The sequence below is a fragment of the Chionomys nivalis genome, chromosome 8 (genome assembly GCF_950005125.1).
Source record: "Chionomys nivalis chromosome 8, mChiNiv1.1, whole genome shotgun sequence".
In the NCBI taxonomy this organism is placed as follows: Eukaryota; Metazoa; Chordata; class Mammalia; order Rodentia; family Cricetidae; genus Chionomys; species Chionomys nivalis.
In genome coordinates this window covers 26,802,239-26,821,639 of record NC_080093.1, presented here as the reverse complement: position 1 = coordinate 26,821,639, position 19,401 = coordinate 26,802,239, and the positions used below count along the sequence as shown (strand labels likewise).

General features: G+C 41.8%; 1 protein-coding gene across 6 annotated transcripts in view; it reads right to left on the bottom strand.

The window, feature by feature from the left end:
* Nucleotides 1-19,401, bottom strand: part of Sgms1 (sphingomyelin synthase 1) — a 258,840-nt gene that overhangs the window by 59,778 nt on the left and 179,661 nt on the right. Inside the window, exon 1 of one of the 6 annotated variants that reach the window (XM_057778404.1) lies at nucleotides 14,015-14,079. The exons of the other annotated variants lie outside the window; for them this stretch is intronic. The gene's annotated coding sequence lies outside the window, so the exon portion shown is untranslated. Of the gene's footprint in view, nucleotides 1-14,014; nucleotides 14,080-19,401 lie in introns of those variants that run through there. 6 annotated transcript variants of the gene reach the window in all.

Sequence of the window (19,401 nt, the reverse complement as noted above, 5' to 3'; positions counted from 1 at the left end):
CTTTTATTGGTTGAAGCTGTCTCGGCAAATTGTTTAGCAGAGTAAAGTCAGGCAGGAAATCAGAACAAAGATATAGAGAGAATAGGCAGAGTCAGGGAGAAACCATGTAGCTGCCAAGGAAAGACACAATGGAACCTTACTGGTAGGCCACAGCCTCGTGGTGATGCAGAGATTAATTAACAGAAATGGGTTACTTTAAGATGTAAGAGTTAGTTAATAAGAAGCCTGAGCTAATAGGGCCAGACAGTGATATAATTAAAAAGAGGGCATCTAGACTCACAAAAACAGGAATCAGTTGGAGCTTCTTGGTAGCAGTGTTTTTTCAGATAGGCTCTGTTTGCTGGTGACAAGCAGAGGTGAGATTCCTTTAAGAGAAGGCTTCCTGACTCAGCATTAGCAGCAAAATCTGCATGGCTTTTTAAAGAGATGGTATCCTGGTAACTTATGTAATAGAGTTTCCATGTGATTATTCATGTTTGGGCAGCTGGGAAACTTAAGAGCCGTCTCTGTTTACAGCACAAGTCCCAGCCACAACAACATTCTTGCTTTTGCTCAAGGAACTGACATCAGGGGGTAGGTCCCAAATGAGTGGGACGGGGCTGTCAAGAACCAACATAACCCCTCCCATCTTTCCCTAGAGGTTTTTTTGAATCAACAGCTGGATAATAAGAACTTGCAAATGTGAAGGCATTTATCCTGGGTTTCCAGCAAATTAAGTTTATGAAGCAGAAGTTGCCCCTCTCTCTGCTCTCTGTTACAGACAGCTTTCCTACCACTCTCTGCAGCTACCCCAAAGACAGGCTATAAGCACATTTAGAGCCTTTTACCTTGGTATGCACATTGTTGCTGTAGCCCTTACAGTTCAACAGACAGGCAGCACACAAGCAAATTCAGCTGTCTCCTTCAATTGTGCTCTTAATCTGCTTTAGAATGACTCACTTTGAAAGAGCAATGAAATATTCAAGGGTAAAGGAATCCCAAAACTACCCTTCTAAATAAAATTGTCTCCAGTTCTCAAGAAAAATTTTAGACATTTAGGCTCAAACTCCACTGTATTACAACAATAATGAGCACACCAAGGCAAAGGGCCCTAAATATAATCACAGTCAGCCTTTGGGGTAGTTACAGAGAGTAGTAGAAACCAGCAACATGGGAGAGCGGTGATGGCATCAAACTGTCCCACCAGGGTCTGTGCACGCTACTGTCACACTTAGAATGGGCATCATTAAGTATGGGCTTCCGTTAGCATCTCCAGACCCTGTCAATGGTGCTGCAGATTTCCCCAGTATCAGATACAACAGGCATAAATGCTGAGGAAAGAGAATATTCCAGTTTCCAAAGACTTCCCAAACAACACAGAGCATATTCCAGAAAGCAGTTTCGGGTGGGGGGGAGGAGAACTAGAGAACAGCAGCTGACCCACTCCTCTCTAACTTACACAATGGTATTTCAACACTTTCCATTCTGAACCGCTACTGTGATGCCCAAATAAGAAGTCTACAGAGAAATCTTTTAAAAACTGAAATACTGCATGGATCATTATTGAACTAGGGGCTAGTGCATTGATAAAGGATAAGTTAGTAAAGTGAACAATCTTTTGGTGGAGTATGTTCTAAAATAAATCCCAGCAGTTGAGACTGAGGTAGGATTACCTTAGTTGATGTCAGCTACACAATGAGTTCAATCCGGGCTATGATAAAGCCCTGTCTTAAAAAAAGAAAGACAAAAAGAGAAAAACAAACAATAACAAAACATAGTTTTCCTTCTATGAAATTAGGGAACCAAAATGCTATCCATTTAGAGCAATGACTCTTAACCTTTGGGAGTCAAACAACCCTTTCACAGGAGTCATCTAAGACCATGGGACATTTACATTACAATTCATAACAGTAGCAAAATCACAGTAACGAAGTAGCAATGAAACTAATGATGTGATTGGGGATCACTATAACACGAAGAACTCTATTAAACAGTCACAGCATTAGGAGGGTGGAGAATCACTGGTTTAGAGTTTAGAGTTTCCTTATCTTAAGTCATGATTTCTTTATGAGCTTAAGAAAATTATATGTCATTATAGCTTAGTGTTGAGCCTATGTCTAAAGCAGCACCATATAACAGGTACCTGCTTTCCATCTAATTCTGTAAGGATGGAAGGTAGCAGTAATTCCTCGAAGATCTCCAAGGGAGGAGATGTGAATGCCACATCTGGAGTGGTCTTCGGCAGGGGACCAGTCTCTGAAGGGCTAATCACAGGTAAGAACGGAAGAAGTCATACTTCCATAACATAACTAGGGCACAGTCCAGGTGTCACTGAAGAATCAAAGAAAAGGAAAGTCAACAGAAAAGAAAAATAAACAATTGAACAGCAAACACGGGACAAAGTCCAAGGGTGAAATGGCATGTTATCTAAGATCTGCTTTGAAATATTGTCTTCTTCTCCAGACTGAAGGGTGATGAACAGGAGAGAGAACTGGGATCACAGAACGTTGATGATAATACTAAATGATAAAGATATCTGATTTATTTTACTATCCTACATTTAAATTGTCATTAAGTTACTTCTACCCTTTTGTGATCTACTGGTTCCCTACTGTACCACAAGTGCATTAGGTGATTCCTTAAGAATGATTTTAAACTGGAATATTGGAATTTTATCTGTATATACTCACTTGGTTTAAAATAATATATACACGTGAGCATTAAGTACTAGAAAAATTTAAGAAAATGAGGCACAAGAACTAGAGGTGAAGTAATGATGAAGGCAGAGAACAAGTTAGCGACAGGCTAGTACCACGAAGTCAATGAACTACTGCCAGAGGAGGTCAAAGTCCTGCACCAAACCTCCGGCATTCGACCCATGGGGCTGCTCATCCATAACTTACCTAATTCACACAACAACCTTTGATCAAAGCAAGTCCCGATTTTGGAAGGCATCCACACATCCCTGTTAGTGTTGCCCAGATCAACTCTCACCTACATCCACTTCCTCAAACTAAAAACACAGTCCAGCAAACAGTGAAAAGAGAAAAGAAAGGTGAAAAGGCCAAACTCGATGTGCAAGATGCCTGTGTCATGCGGAAAATACAAAGCCGAGAGGCACAAGCGCGGCATACCGTCTGACAAGGAAGGACACACCAAATCTTCAATCGGCATTTTCTTACCCAACCTCCATCGCCCCACTCCTCATGAATGATCTCGCTCCAGAGGCCAGGATGGCCAGGAAACAGCTGAGCAACATCACAGTGACAGATAAGGAAGCAGGCCGGAAGGAAGGTAGGATTGTTAGAAATTCCATTTCAGGAAGTCACTGACCTGCTGCCCAGTTGATCAACAGGCTTGATAAAGGCCCAGAATCCTGAGCCCAACCAGTAGGGCTTCAAGAGGCTGTGTGGGCCCCTCTCTGATACCTACGCCTTGACACCTCAGTAAGTATGTAGGAGAGGGCTGGCAAGTGGCTCAGAGGATGACGGTACTTGCTACCCAGCCAAGGACTTGCACTTGATGCCCATGACCCACATGATAAAAGGAGAGAAATGGCTGAGTGGTTGTGGTAGATACCTTTAATACTTTACCTTTAATACTAGCACTTGGGAGGCAGATACAGGCAGATCTCTGTCTCAAAAAACAAAAACAAACAAAAAACAAAAGACAAAAAATACAAAGGAAAAAAGGAGAACTGTCTTTCAAGTTGTCCTCTGATCATTGCATGCAAATGGATACACTCAGAAGCACTGTGCATAAATGTACACACACACAGAGAGAGAGAGAGAGAGAGAGAGAGAGAGAGAGAGAGAGAGAGAGCGCTTCAAAATAACTTTTTAAATAGTACCTTTATGTCGACACAGGTAGTCAAGATTCAGCTAACAGCAGCTTTGGATGAGTGGGTGAACATCTTAGACTTTCCAGTGAAACGCTAAAGGTCCAGTCCCCCAAATAAGGACTCCTTTGATCTTCCATGGGACACTGTGCTCAGTCCATTTGCCTGGAGCAATGTCCTCATTACTCAAATGTTTAGAGAGACATCTCATCTCTACAGATACTAGGAAACCTGCTTATGACCCAATACTCTACTGAAGGAGAAAAGTTTCCAATCTCTTCTGACTTCTTTCTTTTCTGAGTTTGGAAGAGGAATTTGTTTTGCTTAAAAGTGATCAGTTCCCATTTCCTAGGTAAGGTGCATCTTCTGATGGTTTTCATTTTGCTTTGGCCATCAGGAATCCCTCCGCCAAATCAGGGGATAGGTGGGCAAAGCTAGTCAATAGATTGTACCTAAAGACTCAGTGTTGATCCCTCAAGAGCCTGAGTCTAAAACTCAGTAGCCCCTCCATCAGTAGCCCCATGGATTCCTACTTTAGGAGACTCAGGATTCTAGGATGACAATGCATGTAATGGCATAAATGTAGGCTAAAACTACATGTGTATTCTGTACTATATTTTATGACACACAACAAGACCCAATCACACCCAACTGAAGATTCAATTAGTCATAGCTATCCATACTATTGGTCTTCCCAAAGGCTGTGGATTTGTGTTCTTTCAACAGGTTTGTGCAAATCCTAAAACCAGACAGGAAATGGAAACCAAACTAAATAAATCTGAGGTTATATTAAATAAATAAATGTGCATTAGAAAGATAACCATCCTTTTTCATAGTTACCTGTTCCTTTTGTTTTAATCCATCTTTTAAGATACAGTCTACATAATTCTTTGTCAGCATCAGATTTCTAGAAACTAATCTGATAGGGATGTCTAATGAAGAAACTGAAATGTTGACGTTCTGTGACTGTGGCTGTCTCTTAAAGCATGTCCTATAACAATGCAGTATACCACGAGCTCTATGTTCTAATTCATCTGCACGGACTACCTGCAGCTGTCATCTACCAAGAAGAACTCAGTGGCAGTTGTCTGGTGGCACCTGAGTGAGCACATACGTAATACATTCATTTCAGTGTCCAGGGTCACATGCACTGAGATGAGAAGAAACCTTATCCACCTGCCATCTCTACCATAAACCTACATTCTTATGATTGGAACCCTCACCACAGCCCCCAAAGAAAAACACTTTCATGATACGAATCTACCACACAAGGGTTTATGCAATGGGAGCTTGGTCCCTAGTGTGATATTGGGATAGGGGGGAGGAGACACAGATCTTTAAGGGGTAAAACACCCAGGGCGGTCCTCAATAGAAGGTACTGTGCTGGAAAAGGATTTAGGTGATTCTAGCAGGAGAAAGGTAAGTTCTCCACAGACTGAGTTTTTCTAAGGGAAACCACACTGACCCCTCTGTAGCTTATTGTCCAGCCATGGGAACTCTTTAGTTTGCACAGGTTCTTCTTTCTGAAGGCACTCACCAGTAGGCCCTCAGCAGGCGCCAAACTGATGGCGTGGCCCCATCTTGGTTTCCACAAAACTGGGAGGTAAACAAACCTTTTGTAACTAAGGAGCCTGCCCTAGGTATTTCATTCCAGTATCAGCAAAGAGACCAATCTATGGGTCACTGGAACCTTAGTATCTTTCCTGGCAAAGCAAAGGTTTTACCTGAAGTTCTGCTATCTTGTTATACAGCTAATTCATCAGCTCCAGCTGACCAGACAACACCGATTCTTCACACAAACGGCCCCAGAGGCTCGTTTCCCTGTGAAAGGTCACAAGGCAGGCCTCCATCTGTACTGCTCAGATTTTTCTTCAAAGCTCTTAGAGAATATTCCATTGGGCTCTCAACTCAGCGGTTTTTCTGGCCCAAAGTCTCAAAGTCCTTCCACAGTCCTCCCCAAACCATGGTCAGGTCTGTCCCAGCAATTCTGTTATGCTGGTACAAATCCCTATCTGAGGGTTTCTATTTCAGCAATAAAACGCCAGGACCAAAAACAAGTTGGGGAGGAAAAGGGTTTCCAGGCTTACACTTCCATCACTGAAGGAAGTCGGGGCAGGAACTAAAACAGGACAGGGGCCCGGAGGCAAGAGCTGATGCAGAGGCCACGGAGCATGCTGCTCACCCTGCTTTCCTACAAAAGCCAGGACCACCAGCCCAAGGATGGAACAATCCACAAGGGGCTAGGTCCTCCCCCATCAATCACTAAGTAATAAAATGCCTTATAGCTGGAATTCACGGAGGCATTTTCTCAGTTGGAGTTCCCTCCTTTCAGATGGCTCTAGCTGTGTCAAACTGACGTAAAACCAGCCAGGACAGTACCCTTGACACTTACAATCTAATGCACAGTTAGGAATAAAATCAAGTTAAATTTCTGAAGTCTCTGAGATACCTCTAATAAATAACTCCTCTGAGCAGTTAAGGAGCAGGCATTAAACCACTCAGTCCAAGCTCTTCAAACTATTGAGCCTCTACTTAATCCTCGGCCTAGCTTAAGTCCTCCTGCTGTATATACGGGAATACAAGCGAATGACTAAGGCACTGCTCACTGTCACCAATATTAGCTGACTTAAGCCTGGCCATGCCCTTCCCACACAGTTGCGCAATGCTTACCAAGACAGTTGTATTTGCTTCCAAACCTGTTCACACAGGTTGGACTTGTTTCTGCTGCTGCAGGATTTAATTAAGCTGTTAACTAATGAAATGCAAGTATGAGGGGAAAATGAGTTGCTAATCCTATAAAATTAAACTGAACCTTTAGTGGGGCTTGATAAGGGTAGTCAGGTGACAGAGGAATGCTACCAAACTTGTATTTGAGGCAACTTCAATATTCAGAAGGGGGAAAGTGCCTAAAAACCTCCAAGAACTTGGCAATGGGCTCCTTCTGAAGACTTTGCTGTTCCGGAGCAGCCACTTTAAAGAATTAAGCACAGGACGGTTGGTGAGACATTCCGGGTGTGGTTCCGGGAAGACAGTAAACATCACAAATCAGATAAACTTGCAGGACACTATGCATGGGGCTCAAAAAAGTCAAAGCATTTATTAAATTTTAATTTTTTATTTTTTGTGAGTGAGATGGCTCCACAGGAAAAACACTATAATATAGCCTAATGACCTGAGTCCAATCCCCAGGACCCGCACAAACAAACAACTGTAATAACGTATTTGGATTATTCCCCTCACTATTTCTAATGCTTGTGGTAGGGTATAATTTTAATTATTTTCAGCCTTAAATGATTGATCATTCAACTGTTCACTGCAGAGACGAACAAAACCAACATCTAATTTCCTTCCCGCTGCATTTTCTGCCCTTCTTATAAAAGATAAATAAATAAATAAGATTATTTTGTCTGTGTATGGGGTTCTTAAGTGTATGTGAAAGCCCTATGTGTATGGAGGGGGTGGCTGTGAAGATGACAAGCAGCTAGAGCCGCTGGAACTGTTGTTACAAGTGGTTGTGAGTCACCCAGTGTGTTAGGAACCTAGTCAGAGTCCTTTGCAAGAACAAGTGCTCCTAACTGCTGAGCCATCGCTCAGCACCACCCACTCCCACTGTTTTCATCAAACACATCAACAAGAACAAACTTTGCCTCCAATGAAGTCTGTCTCACCTTTCCCTCACTGGCAGCCAGCAGGTCACAAAAATCCCTTTGGATAGGGCTCAGGGTCCCACCTCTGGGGGCTCACACCTCTAGTTCTGCTACCCTCTCATTCTTATGCAATCCCCGCCCTTTTTTGAAGTCTGGGGCCTGCCAGCTAGAAGCTAACCAGAGCACAGCAAAGACTGACTGGCACTGCCACGCCACAGGATTCTCTCCCCAGAACACTCACCTTGCACATTACTCTGTGCTCAGATTCTGAAGTGGTAACAGGTTAAGACTATACAAAGCAAAGGAGAAAACTTCAGTCTTTGGAAAAGGTGGTGCTCAGGGGCTAGGCAAAGTAATAAACAAGTTAGTCTATGAAGCACAAGGAGCTACACCAAAATTTCACTGTGACTTTGGTAAACTAATAAGCCTTTCTGAGTATTTTTCTTGGCTCTAAAAATATAGGTCCTGCCAGACCTACCTCAATATTCTACTGGAGTCCGACCCAGGCATGGCTGATACTCAGAAAACCACTAGTATGTGTACCAGCCAACTGTCTTAGTTGCTATTCTGCTGCTGCGAAGAGACGGCATGATGATGACAACTCTTAACGTCTTCAAAAGCAGAAGTCTTTGGAAAGCAGCAACTATTCACTTCAAGTGGCAATTAAAAATAAATCTATATTCACCATAAAGAGAAATCCCGAAACAGAGCAAGGAAAACCGGAGTCCAAGTAGAGCTGCCCCGCAGAGAGCACACATCCGAACGCTCGCACCACTGCCAGATGACCTGGAAGCCAGGTCATGCCTCAAGAGATGGAAATGTGAGACCATGAAATGAGAGTAGCTCCAATTGCCCGTGTAAGCACACAGTTATAAGCCTTTAATCTAAAATAGTTTACAATAGCAATAAAGTAATAATTAATAATTTTGAAGGAGCTAGAGATATGGCTTAGTGGTTAAGTGTACTTGCCGCTCTTACAGAGAACCCAAGTTTTATTCTAAGCATCCACATAACAGCCTACAATCACATGCATCTCCAGCTCCAAGGGATCTTCCATCCTCTTTGGCTTCCATAGGCACCAAACATGCATGTGCTGCCCACACATATATGCAGACAAACACTCATATGCATAAAATAAATCCTTCTTTCAATGCATTCATTTGCAATATGACAGAGTTGAATAAAGATGGGTTCTGCAACTTTTCTAAGTAAATTGAATACTTCACATCAAAAACAGGTTTGGGTTGTTATGACCAAGAAAGTTTGAGCATTCCCTCTCACAGGGCTCATCCTAGCAAGTTCTTGCTGTTTAGGCTGGTACACTGCTCAAAAAAGCCAGCACCTACTCAGTTCGCAATCAAAGGAAAGGAGGGGAAGGGAAGAAAAAGCAGAAGGAAGGAAAAAGTAAATTTATTCATCTTTGTTCTTTCCAATAATCTGAACTTCAAAACAGAGCATTAATTAGTACTTTCACAAAATAAATCAAGGTAAATGACATACTAAAGGAAATTTTACCATTCTGTAAAAGGTCCATGTGAAGCAATCAATGGACCAATATTACACCCAGGGACACACTGAGAGAGAAATATGTTTGGGAGACGCTAGCAAATAAAAATGCCTACTCAATCAACAGGATACATGAGATGTGTATACAGATTGTTTATATATAATGTATGCAATTACATATATATTTGGAAAGATGGGCATCAAATTACTCATTATATCTAACCCTTTAAAGTAGACACAGATAGAGGGGAGGACTGTCTATCTAAGTTCAAGGAAGGAATGTGGACATACAATGCTAAGAAAGGTCTATTGCTAGGTGGTACTTGCAGAGTTCTTTCCACGGTTTTCATGTCTGTTTAATGTAGCTGTCCATACTTTCCTATGGGAGAGGCTGGGAAGCAATGAAATTCTGGAACCAGATGATCTAGACTTCAGTCTTGGCTCTTGTACTTACTGCTTTAAGATCTGGAAAAAATTGCTCAACCACTCTGAACTACAGTAGCCTTTACTAGCGGAGGCAACAGCACCAAAGCCATAAAGAGAAAGCAAACTGCATAGGAAAGATACCCAGTACAGAACAGAGCATAAATTCCAACATTTTATAAGTAAAACTATGACACCAAAAAGTAATTTTATGAGACAAAAATTAAACAGAAAATTACCAACATTGACTTACTCTACAAGTTCATTCTGTATCAATGTGGAGCAAAATAAACTGAGAAATAACAAAAGCCCTTAGATCCTACCTTATGGCCAACATTGATGCAATCAAACTCCCTATGGGTCACAGCACGGCCAGAGGGTGCCTGGGCAGGAAGCTCCCTAGAGGCACAGCTCAATGTGTTGTGACCAACTCCTAATGTGGCTGCCCAGCAACTGGGCTGCCTCATGATGACAATAATTAACATGCTTCACCTGACCAATGGTGTGAGAACTCCTGAAACGCAAATGCCGTGTTATAAACACTTATACCCAATAATTGACCTCAATGGGACTTCTAGCCTCACCTAGAAACATACAACATAAACCAGGGTCAATTATCTAACATTTGGGACAGCAATGGGGAAAACTGTCTTACTGGTCATGTTCTAGTAAAACAAAGCAAGTATCTACTTTGCTGAAAGACAACACACTAGAAACTGGCCCGTTCTCCTACCTGGTATTTTAAGAGGTCCACTTTAAACTTTGACAAGCCGGAAAAATATCCCCCCTTAATTTGCATAACATGAGAAACTATTTTGTCTTATTGGTGTGTGTGTGTGTGATTTCTTCACCGTATTTTTCAGACAGTGTCTCTTCACTGAACCTGGAGCTCAACATTTTGACTCGACTGAATGGCCAGCAAGCTCCCAATGCCCTTTTGTTCCCATGTCCAAATGTTAGGTTACAGGTGGAGCTGGCTTTTCTACAGCACTAGGGCTCCAAAATCAGTTCCTCGTGACTGCTTACCAAGCACTTTACCCACTAAGCCACTGCCGCAGCCCTATAAATGTGTAAAGAAATGAATGACACATTTGCTGTGTGGTTATTCGGAGTGACAACCAGACATGCCTCACAAAAGTTCCTGCTGATTTATACATTTTACATTTGCCATGACTGATATCAGAATTCTGTTCATATTTGCTCCCTTTCTCCAGGGACAACTGGCTTACCACCAAGAAGGTCCTTCACCCTCAAACCTGTCTTAGAATAACAAATCACAGAAATTCTTATTTCCGGGACCTCATTTTTCTAAGTAGATTCCACTGCCAGACTCATTTATCCTCCTGTGCAAAATGTCAACGACAATACACAAGTGAATTTCTGTCAGCCTTATTTAGCCAACTTGATTAATAAGTTAAAAGCTGAAGTTACAACTTGGATCAAAGCGACGAAAAACTGTTGGACACGGGAAGCTATTTGTGAACCTTCCTTTGTCAAAGACACAGTCTCAGTATCTCCATTTATCTTTCGTGTCAATATACTAGTTAGAAAAGAAAACTGCCATCACTAAATCGTAGCCAAATTGTCTGGTCAAAGGCCTATTTAACAACATCATTCACCCATGATCTCTTTAGCCTACTTCGAGATGTTTGCTTAAAAAACACCATGATCATTTTGAGTAGCCATAGCTGTTCTCTGATGACCTAGTATCCAATTATTTTCTCTTCTGTGTGAATGTCACTGACCAGTAACAGAAGTTGAAGCCTAATAGCGTCAGCTTTCAGAAAATTCGATATATTTTTCTGATTGTGGGCTTTTGTTTTAGTAAATACAAATTAATTGAGTCGATTATCTTCTGGAAACTGTGAAGAGTAAACAAAGCTATTGGCTCATCACAGGTCAAACAGAAAGAAAAGAAGGTCAGAACTCTACTAGAAATTGAGCTATTAACATTTAAGAAAATATCATTTGTCAAACCAAGTAAGGAAAGGATCATGATATGGCTATGAATATAGATTTTTGAACTCAAAAATATTTAAAATCTGCTCAGGAGATGTGTAAGTAATAAAAAACTAACCTACTATTTTCCTGGGACTTAGATTAAAGCTTAGTTTATATAAATTGCAACAACACATTGTATATTCAATTTTTATTAATTAGAATTCTTTTAAGTTTGTTCATTAAAGAAATATAGAGAGAAATTCACTTAAGTCAGACTTTTTTTGTCTTAATGTGAAGTACCTTTTCTATGACTACTAACAAGAAAACAGACAAGATTATCTTATTAGCAGTCTGTAGAGTAACTGCGTGAACAAGGAGAGAATTCAGTCAACATTGGATACAAATGAACTGTTGGTGCATTCAGTGGGATAAATAGGCTATCATTACCTGGGAGCCCACCCCAGATGTCTAGACGCTGACTGACTAGGAGTTAAGACAGCAGGAAAGGGAGACTCTGCACCATCTAGAGTGCATTTGTGAGATCCATCTAGTCAACTTGAAGTGTCCCCAAATGAATTTCCATTCAAGTTTTCTAATCTTGCTCACTTTTGCCCCTGCACTTCTTGTTCTTCTGAATTCACTCAATATACCATGCTCCATAAGGCAATTATAAGCCTACATGTTCAGGATGTAGGAGAGAATCACCTACGACTTTGGATTGCACAGTCATCTCACAGATGACTACACCCTGGTGTTAATAGTCAAAGACATTTGAAGCTCACCTGCCCAGAGTGCCAAGAAACTGATAGGGGCCAATGCAACAGAGGAGAAGGGCATCAGTGACGAGTACTCCCTATAAACAGTTTTGGTAAACGGGATGTTACAGGTCTTGGTGACTGTGGGACTGACTATAACTATTCAGCCCCCAAAACAGCACAAAGTATGGTTACGCTTTCTCAACCAGCATCATTCTTCGATTTTAACTTCATTTTTTAAAGGCGGTTTAATATTCCTTACACTAAAGTAAAGGCATCAGTGTTAATGAAAGCAAAAAGCTCAAAGAAAGGCAAAAATGCATGTAACATTTATTAAGTAAGACTAATTTCTCATGCTTAAAATGTGCTAATGTAAGTCAATGCAACAGAAGTAAGAATGTTCAGGGAAATGGCAAAGACGAATAAGGAAGAGAAAGAAGAAAATAAAAGCACAGAGTAAAGTACACCAGATTAGGGAATTAAAATCCAGGGAACAAAGAAGAGTGAAAAGATCCTAAGTCTTGACCGGATGAAGAAAAACAAAAGAAAATAGGCATTACTTCCAACTCAGCACACCAGCACAGTTAATGCCGTGGGATTTACAGGGATGGGAGGTGGAAAGATGCAACTCTGGATCACAGTACTGCACCAAGTCTCAAAATAGCTATGGAAAGGTTTCAAATGCTCTTACCAAAAAGGAATGATAAACATCTAAGGTGGTGAATATGTTAAAGACTACAATTTGATTACAGGAAACATACCATATGCGTATTATCACTGCACTGTGAATGCCAGGAGGCAGGCAGACCTCCATGAGTTTGAAATTAGCCAGGTCAAGACAGCAAGTCCCAAGCCAGCAAGGATTATATACTAAGACCCTGTCTCAGATAAACATCTAACAATTTTACTGTGGCTCATAAATTTGTACAATTATTAGCAGTTATCTTAAACAAAAATTAAGAATGAAAATTTGGTTTAAAATTAAAATTGGTGGCTTTTGTGGAATCCAGTTTGGCGATTTTATCTAACAAGGTTCATATGCATTTAATCTTTGATCTAGAAATCCCACTTATAGGAATTTAAACACCAACTTTAGCAGCAAGATTGACACATAGGACAGAGTACAGCCAATCTAATAACTAAGTGAGCACACGGTCACAGTTTGGCAACTATTAAAATGTCTAGAAAGAGGCAAAGGTGAAATTACTGCATATTCATTATATTCATTTAATGAAATACCATACCATCCCTACAACCAAAAGCCATGATTTCTGTGTGTGGTTAGGCAAGATCTCCAAAATATTGTATGTATAGAAAAATTAGCTGCAGAATTATAAAGTTTAACATATTTTTATTAAGAGCAAATGGTGATATGCCACTCCGTTTTAGGGGAAAAAAATCACAAGTATACTAACACATTTGAATGTAACCAACACATCTCATCTATAGCTTTTGTTAAGTTTATACACTAACCACAAGCATGCTTTGCTTTTATTTTTGTTATCATGGTTACCAGGATGTAAGATTATGAGTATCTACTCTGTTTGATGTCATCCAATGAAATCTGGTTTAAAATATAAGCAGAAAACTTAAAGAATTTATAATCAGCCTTAATGTCTGAACCTCCCCCAGATCCATTTAATGAGTACCTTCAGGAGCATTGGGAGGTTAAGCTAACACAACAAGAGACGGGAGACCAGAAGTGGAGAGGAGAAAGCAATGCAGACAACAGACAACTCAGAATCAAGGTTAGGGCTGAGTATGCCTAATATTTCAAACAGCAAGTTGACTTACACATTGCACTGTGTTATGAAGCAAGAGACCACAGAAACCTAGCAGCTCAACGCTGCAGTGGAGTGGGGGGGTCTTTTCACTCTTGGAAGCAGTATCATCTCAACTCATAAAGAAATGCACAGAATACCGACCTCATTTGAGTAAAATCAGAGCCATGGAGTGTCGTCTCAAAACCCTCTCAGAGGCAAGATCCCCGGATGGTTCCACAGAAACTCTAGCTTCAGTGGTGCTCTGCACCTTCACAGGCATTAAGCAAGACATGTGAAATGTCATCGGGCCATGTGACACTTGATAAAAGCTGCTCCAAATGCCTCCCATGGCTTAGGAGGCAAACAAGAAGAAAGAAATCTAACCTTCAATCAGCCTTTAGCATTGAGTCACTACATGGACAAACCAGGAATAAACTCAGAAGTTCAAGAAAGCATGAAACGAGTGCCAGGCTGAAAAGAAAACCCCAAATCCTGAGAAGATGGGATTTGTCCTCCCCACGCCCCATCAGTTACTGAGCTATTGTCTCTCCGATCTGACTGACGTAACTGACAAACTCTGACCTGGGACCTGCATGTATCTTGTTCATTTGCAGGCTGCATAATGTTGGTTTGGGTTTTGTGGGTAGACAGAACAGGAGATACTGCAGAGCAAGGAGCTGCACTTCCTGGTTCTGGGGCCCTCCAACAGTGATGGAGCAAGACACCCCCTGGGTGACAGTTCCCTCTGAACACCTATCCTTGGCCCATCTAAAGAAAAATTTTCAGTAAATTCTGCAAGGCAGGTTGGCAGCAAGCTCTACTGGCAGGGAACTGTGTTGCCTTCTTGGCCATGCAGTGTGCCAGGGCCACATCCTCTGTAATGAGCTCAGAGCTCAGCTGTGGGGGGAAGGGTGGCGGGGAATATAATCTCTTCCTTTGGACACTCCCTCCTTTTGAGTCCCTGGAGTGGTGGCTGCTCCCTATATTGGCTACGCTTGGGTTCTGTTTACATAAACCTACAAGGTCCATTTCATATTTAAACCATGGTAATCTCTGTGTTCTTTAAAGGCTGGACTCTTTCCTGGTTGAATTTTCTTCCCCCAACAGTTTAGCCATACAGAGAAAACTTCACTCAGAAAAGAGACTCCCTTATTTAGACAGGGGATGGCACAGTGCTGGCTAACAGTACGTTCCTACCCTACCCGTAGCTTAGTCAACTGACCTTGCTAAGTTTTTATGAGAATGAGTATGAGCACACACAGTGACAGTTTGGAAACGACGGAAATGGTAGGGAACTGTGAGAATCCAAACCTAGAACTCTCAGTAGAGAGGTGACATTGCTATGCTTGCTTGTTTCTCCTAAGTCTTCAATCCAGGGGGGGACCACTCCCTGGTTATGCCCTGTGCAGATAGCCCATCCCTCCTGACTCTTTTCCCTTGGAGTCTTACAGACCCGTGGGATTTTCGCAGAGTGCAACTCTGTGAGTGCCGGTCTTGCTCAAGTTACGTAGGGCATTCGCTTTGATGGTTTTCCTTTAGGAAGCACTTACTGTTCTATCTCTGACTTTCACATGGGCAGAAGTAAATACATCTGAGTCCTCTTCTGCCGAGACGTCTGCTCCTTAGAGCAAGTGCTCAGGTGTTATGGAGCTTCCTCTCTGGGGTTCCTGGCCTGACAATTACCTAGCTGCTCAACAATGTGGAAACAGCACAATAGGTACCTGAGAGGCAGGAGGATTGCCACGAGTTCAAAGCCAGTCTGAACTACACTGCACTGTGCAGGCCAGCCTAGTATACGCAATAAAAAAAAAAAAAAAAGACTGTTTCAAAAAGACAATAAACATACAAAAATCACAATGAACAGAAGTGAAAAGCATTTCATTACAGTAGTGGGAATTTAGGACTTACACGTACTTTAAGTGTTACAGCCCTGAGAACCAAAACACTCTAGATGCTGGATCCAAACTATCCTCCTGAGAGCCAAACTAAAGCATATTTCATAAACTTCTAAGAATGTTTAGCAATACAAAACCACACAAAAAAATTTGCATTTTTTTTTAATCATGCTGCTTTGATGAGGGATTTCTGTAGCTATCTGGTAGTTTGGACAGTTTAAACGAGAAGTGACACGCCTGCTCACTGGCCTGGGAATCCCTAAGACAGCAGTTAACTCATTTTCTTTACTCACGGACTCGTCACTCACAGGGCGGGGTCCTACGTTCCCTGGGTGAGTAAGCATGCCGTGGTACTCACTTGGTAACAATCTTAGGATGTTCATCGCGTTGCCAGGTTGAGAATAGGATAGGAAAGGGACTCCTGGGGTAGACAAGTAACCCCCTGTGAGACCAGCTGGTTTTAGCGGGAAAATCTTCTTGGATTCACCACAGTTCACGGAGGGGCCCAAAACTTTTGGGCTGAGTACATTCAACGTAGCACTAAAGTAAAAATGCCAACTGAATACCCTACTGTAAAAAACACAAACTACAATGTACGGCTCGATGGTGCCTGCTCCCTGGGAAGAACAACAAATACCAATCATGAGCATGCGCAGCTGGAGTGGAACAGCACCTCATGCTTGAGTCGCCCTGCTCCGCTAGACATGGCGCCCTACGGGTTAAGACACTCTACAGTGTTCAGGGACGGCAGCAAGCCCACATTCCACATCAGGCTTTGTACGGAGGAAATCTGTCCTCCAAAGCACAATGAGCACATCACAGATCAGACGGACAGAGACCTGGGAGGGCTCATCCAGGAGAGGGCCATTTCTCCATGCCCTGGCCAGACTGACCTCTCAAACTTGTTTGCCTGGGGCTGAAGAAAGAGTTCGGCAGTTAACATCGCTATGTGCTATTCCAGAAGCCAAGTTTTGGTTCCCAGCACCCACGCTGCAGGTCGCAACCATCCCTGTCTCCAGTCCCAGGGGATCCAGCTCCAATTCTGATGCCCTTGGGCAGTGCATGCATTACAGGCTTATTTTACAGTTTCTTTCAGAATGAGCTTTTCCCCCACAGTTGGAAGTGGGTAAGTGATCTGCCTATTGGCCCTAATACAGGACTCATATCACACATATCCCAATGTGTGGCAGGAACCAATCATGTTCCAGAAAAAGGAAGTTTCTCGTCAGGAGTTTCCAAGCACATTCAGGAAACGGGACAGAACTGCTTTATGGAAAACCAGAATATGCAGCTCACACCCTGCATTTAAACATGAGCTCTCAAACTTAAACTCTAAAATGCACCATGTCCTACATCATAAGGCACACGGTTGCATTTATTTGTTTTAAAGTTGTTTGTTGTTTTATTTTTTTACCCTTTCCATGTCTAGAATATGTCTGGCCTCTAGGTGATGCCCTCCCTACAAATGCAAAGAAATCTATCTTTATACTCTGAGGCTAGACAATCTAGACCTTGGGAGCTTGACAGCAGATACTGCAGAAGTTGATGCCAAGGCCTTTGCACGTGTGTATGCAGCTTACAAACACTTGCAGCAGCATGTGCTAATTCCCAGTCCCACACCCAAGAAAATAAAGGCAAGGAATGGATCTAATATGAAGTCACCCAATACCCTTCAGGTCTCAAAAACTACAATCACTGGTGCCATTTAAACTCATAAATTGCACAAAATGTCTAAGCAATCTACAGATTCAACACAATGCCCATCAAAATCCCAGCAAAATTCTTCACAGACCTCAAAAGAATGGTACTCAGCTTCATATAAAAAAAGCAAAAAAAAAAAACAGGATAGCCAAAACAATCCTGTACAATAAAAGAACTTCTGGAGGCATCACAATCCCTGACTTCAAACTCTACTACAGAGATACAGTACTGAAAACAGCCTGGTATTGGCATAACAAACAGAAGGACCAATGGAACCGAATAGAAGACCCAGGTATCAATCCACACATCTTCGAACACCTGATTTTTGACAAAGAAGCAAAAAAATATCAAATGGAAAAAAGAAAGCATATTTAACAAATGGTGCTGGCATAACTGGATCTCAACATGTAGAAGAATGAAAATAGACCCATATCTATCACCATGAACAAAACTTAAGTCCAAATGGATCAAAGACCTCAACATAAAGCCAGCCACACTGAACCTTAGAGAAGAGAAAGTGAGAAATACACTTGAATGCATTGGCACTGGAGACCACTTCCTAAGTATAATCCCATCAGCACTGAGAGAAACAATAAATGGGACCTCCTGAAACTTAAACGCTTCTGTAAAGCAAAGGACACGTTAACAAGACAAAACGACAGCCTACAGAACGGGAAAAGATCTTCACTAACCCCACATCAGACAGAGGTCTGATCTCCAAAATATACAAAGAACTCAAGAAATTGGCCATCAAAAGAACACATAATCCAATAAAAAAAAAAATGGAGTACAGACCTAAACAGAGAACTCTCAACAGAGGAATCTAAAATGGCTGAAAGACACTTAAGGAAATGTTCAACATCCTTAGTCGTCAGAGAAATGCAAATCAAAACAACTCTGAGGTTCCATCTTACACCTGTAAGAATGGTCAAGATCAAAAACACTGATGACAACTTATACTAAAGAGGTTGTGGGGAAAAGGGAACCCTTCTGCATTGCTGGTGGGAATGCAAGCTGGTACAGCCCCTTTGGATGTCAGTGTGGCGATTTCTCAGAAAATTAGGAAACAACCTTCCTTAAGACCCAGTAATACCACTTTTGGGTATATATCCAAAGGATGCTCAACCATGCCACAAGGATATGTGCTCAACAATGTTTATAGCAGCCTTGTTTGTCATAGCCAGAACCTGGAAACAACCTAAATGCCCCTTGACCGAAGAATAGATAAGGAAAACATAGTACATTTACACAATGGAGTACTACACAGCAGAAAAAAAATAATGACATCTTGGATTTTGCAGGAAAATAGATGGAGCTAGAAAACATTATTTTGAGTGAGGTAACCGAGACACAGAAAGACAATTATCACATGCACTCACTCATATGTGGTTTTTAAACATAAAGCACTACAAACCACAATCCCAGAGAACCTAGACAACAATGAGAACCCTAAAAGAGACTTACATAGATCTAATCTACATGGGAAGTAGAAAAAGACAAGATCTCCTGAGTAAATTGGTGATGGAGGAGTTACTTTCATTTAATAAAGAAACTGCCTTGGCCCATTTATAGGCCAGCCCTTAGGTGGGTGGAGTAAACAGACAGAATGCTGGGAGAAAGAAGCCGAGTCAGAGTCGCCATGATTCTCCCACTCCAGACAGACGCAGGTTAAGATCTTTCCTGGTAAGCCAGCTCGTGGTACTACACAGAATATTAGAAATGGGTTAGATCAATATATAAGAGCTAGCCAATAAGAGGCTGGAACTAATGGGCCAGGCAGTGATTAAAAGAATACAGTTTCCGTGTAATTATTTCGGGTGTAAAGCTAGCCGGGTGGTGGGACGCAGCCCCGCAGCTCATATTACAACAAATTGGGAGCATGGGGACCTTGGGGGAGGGCTGAAGGGAGGGGAGCAGAGAAAAATGTAGAGCTCAATAAAAATCAATTTAAAA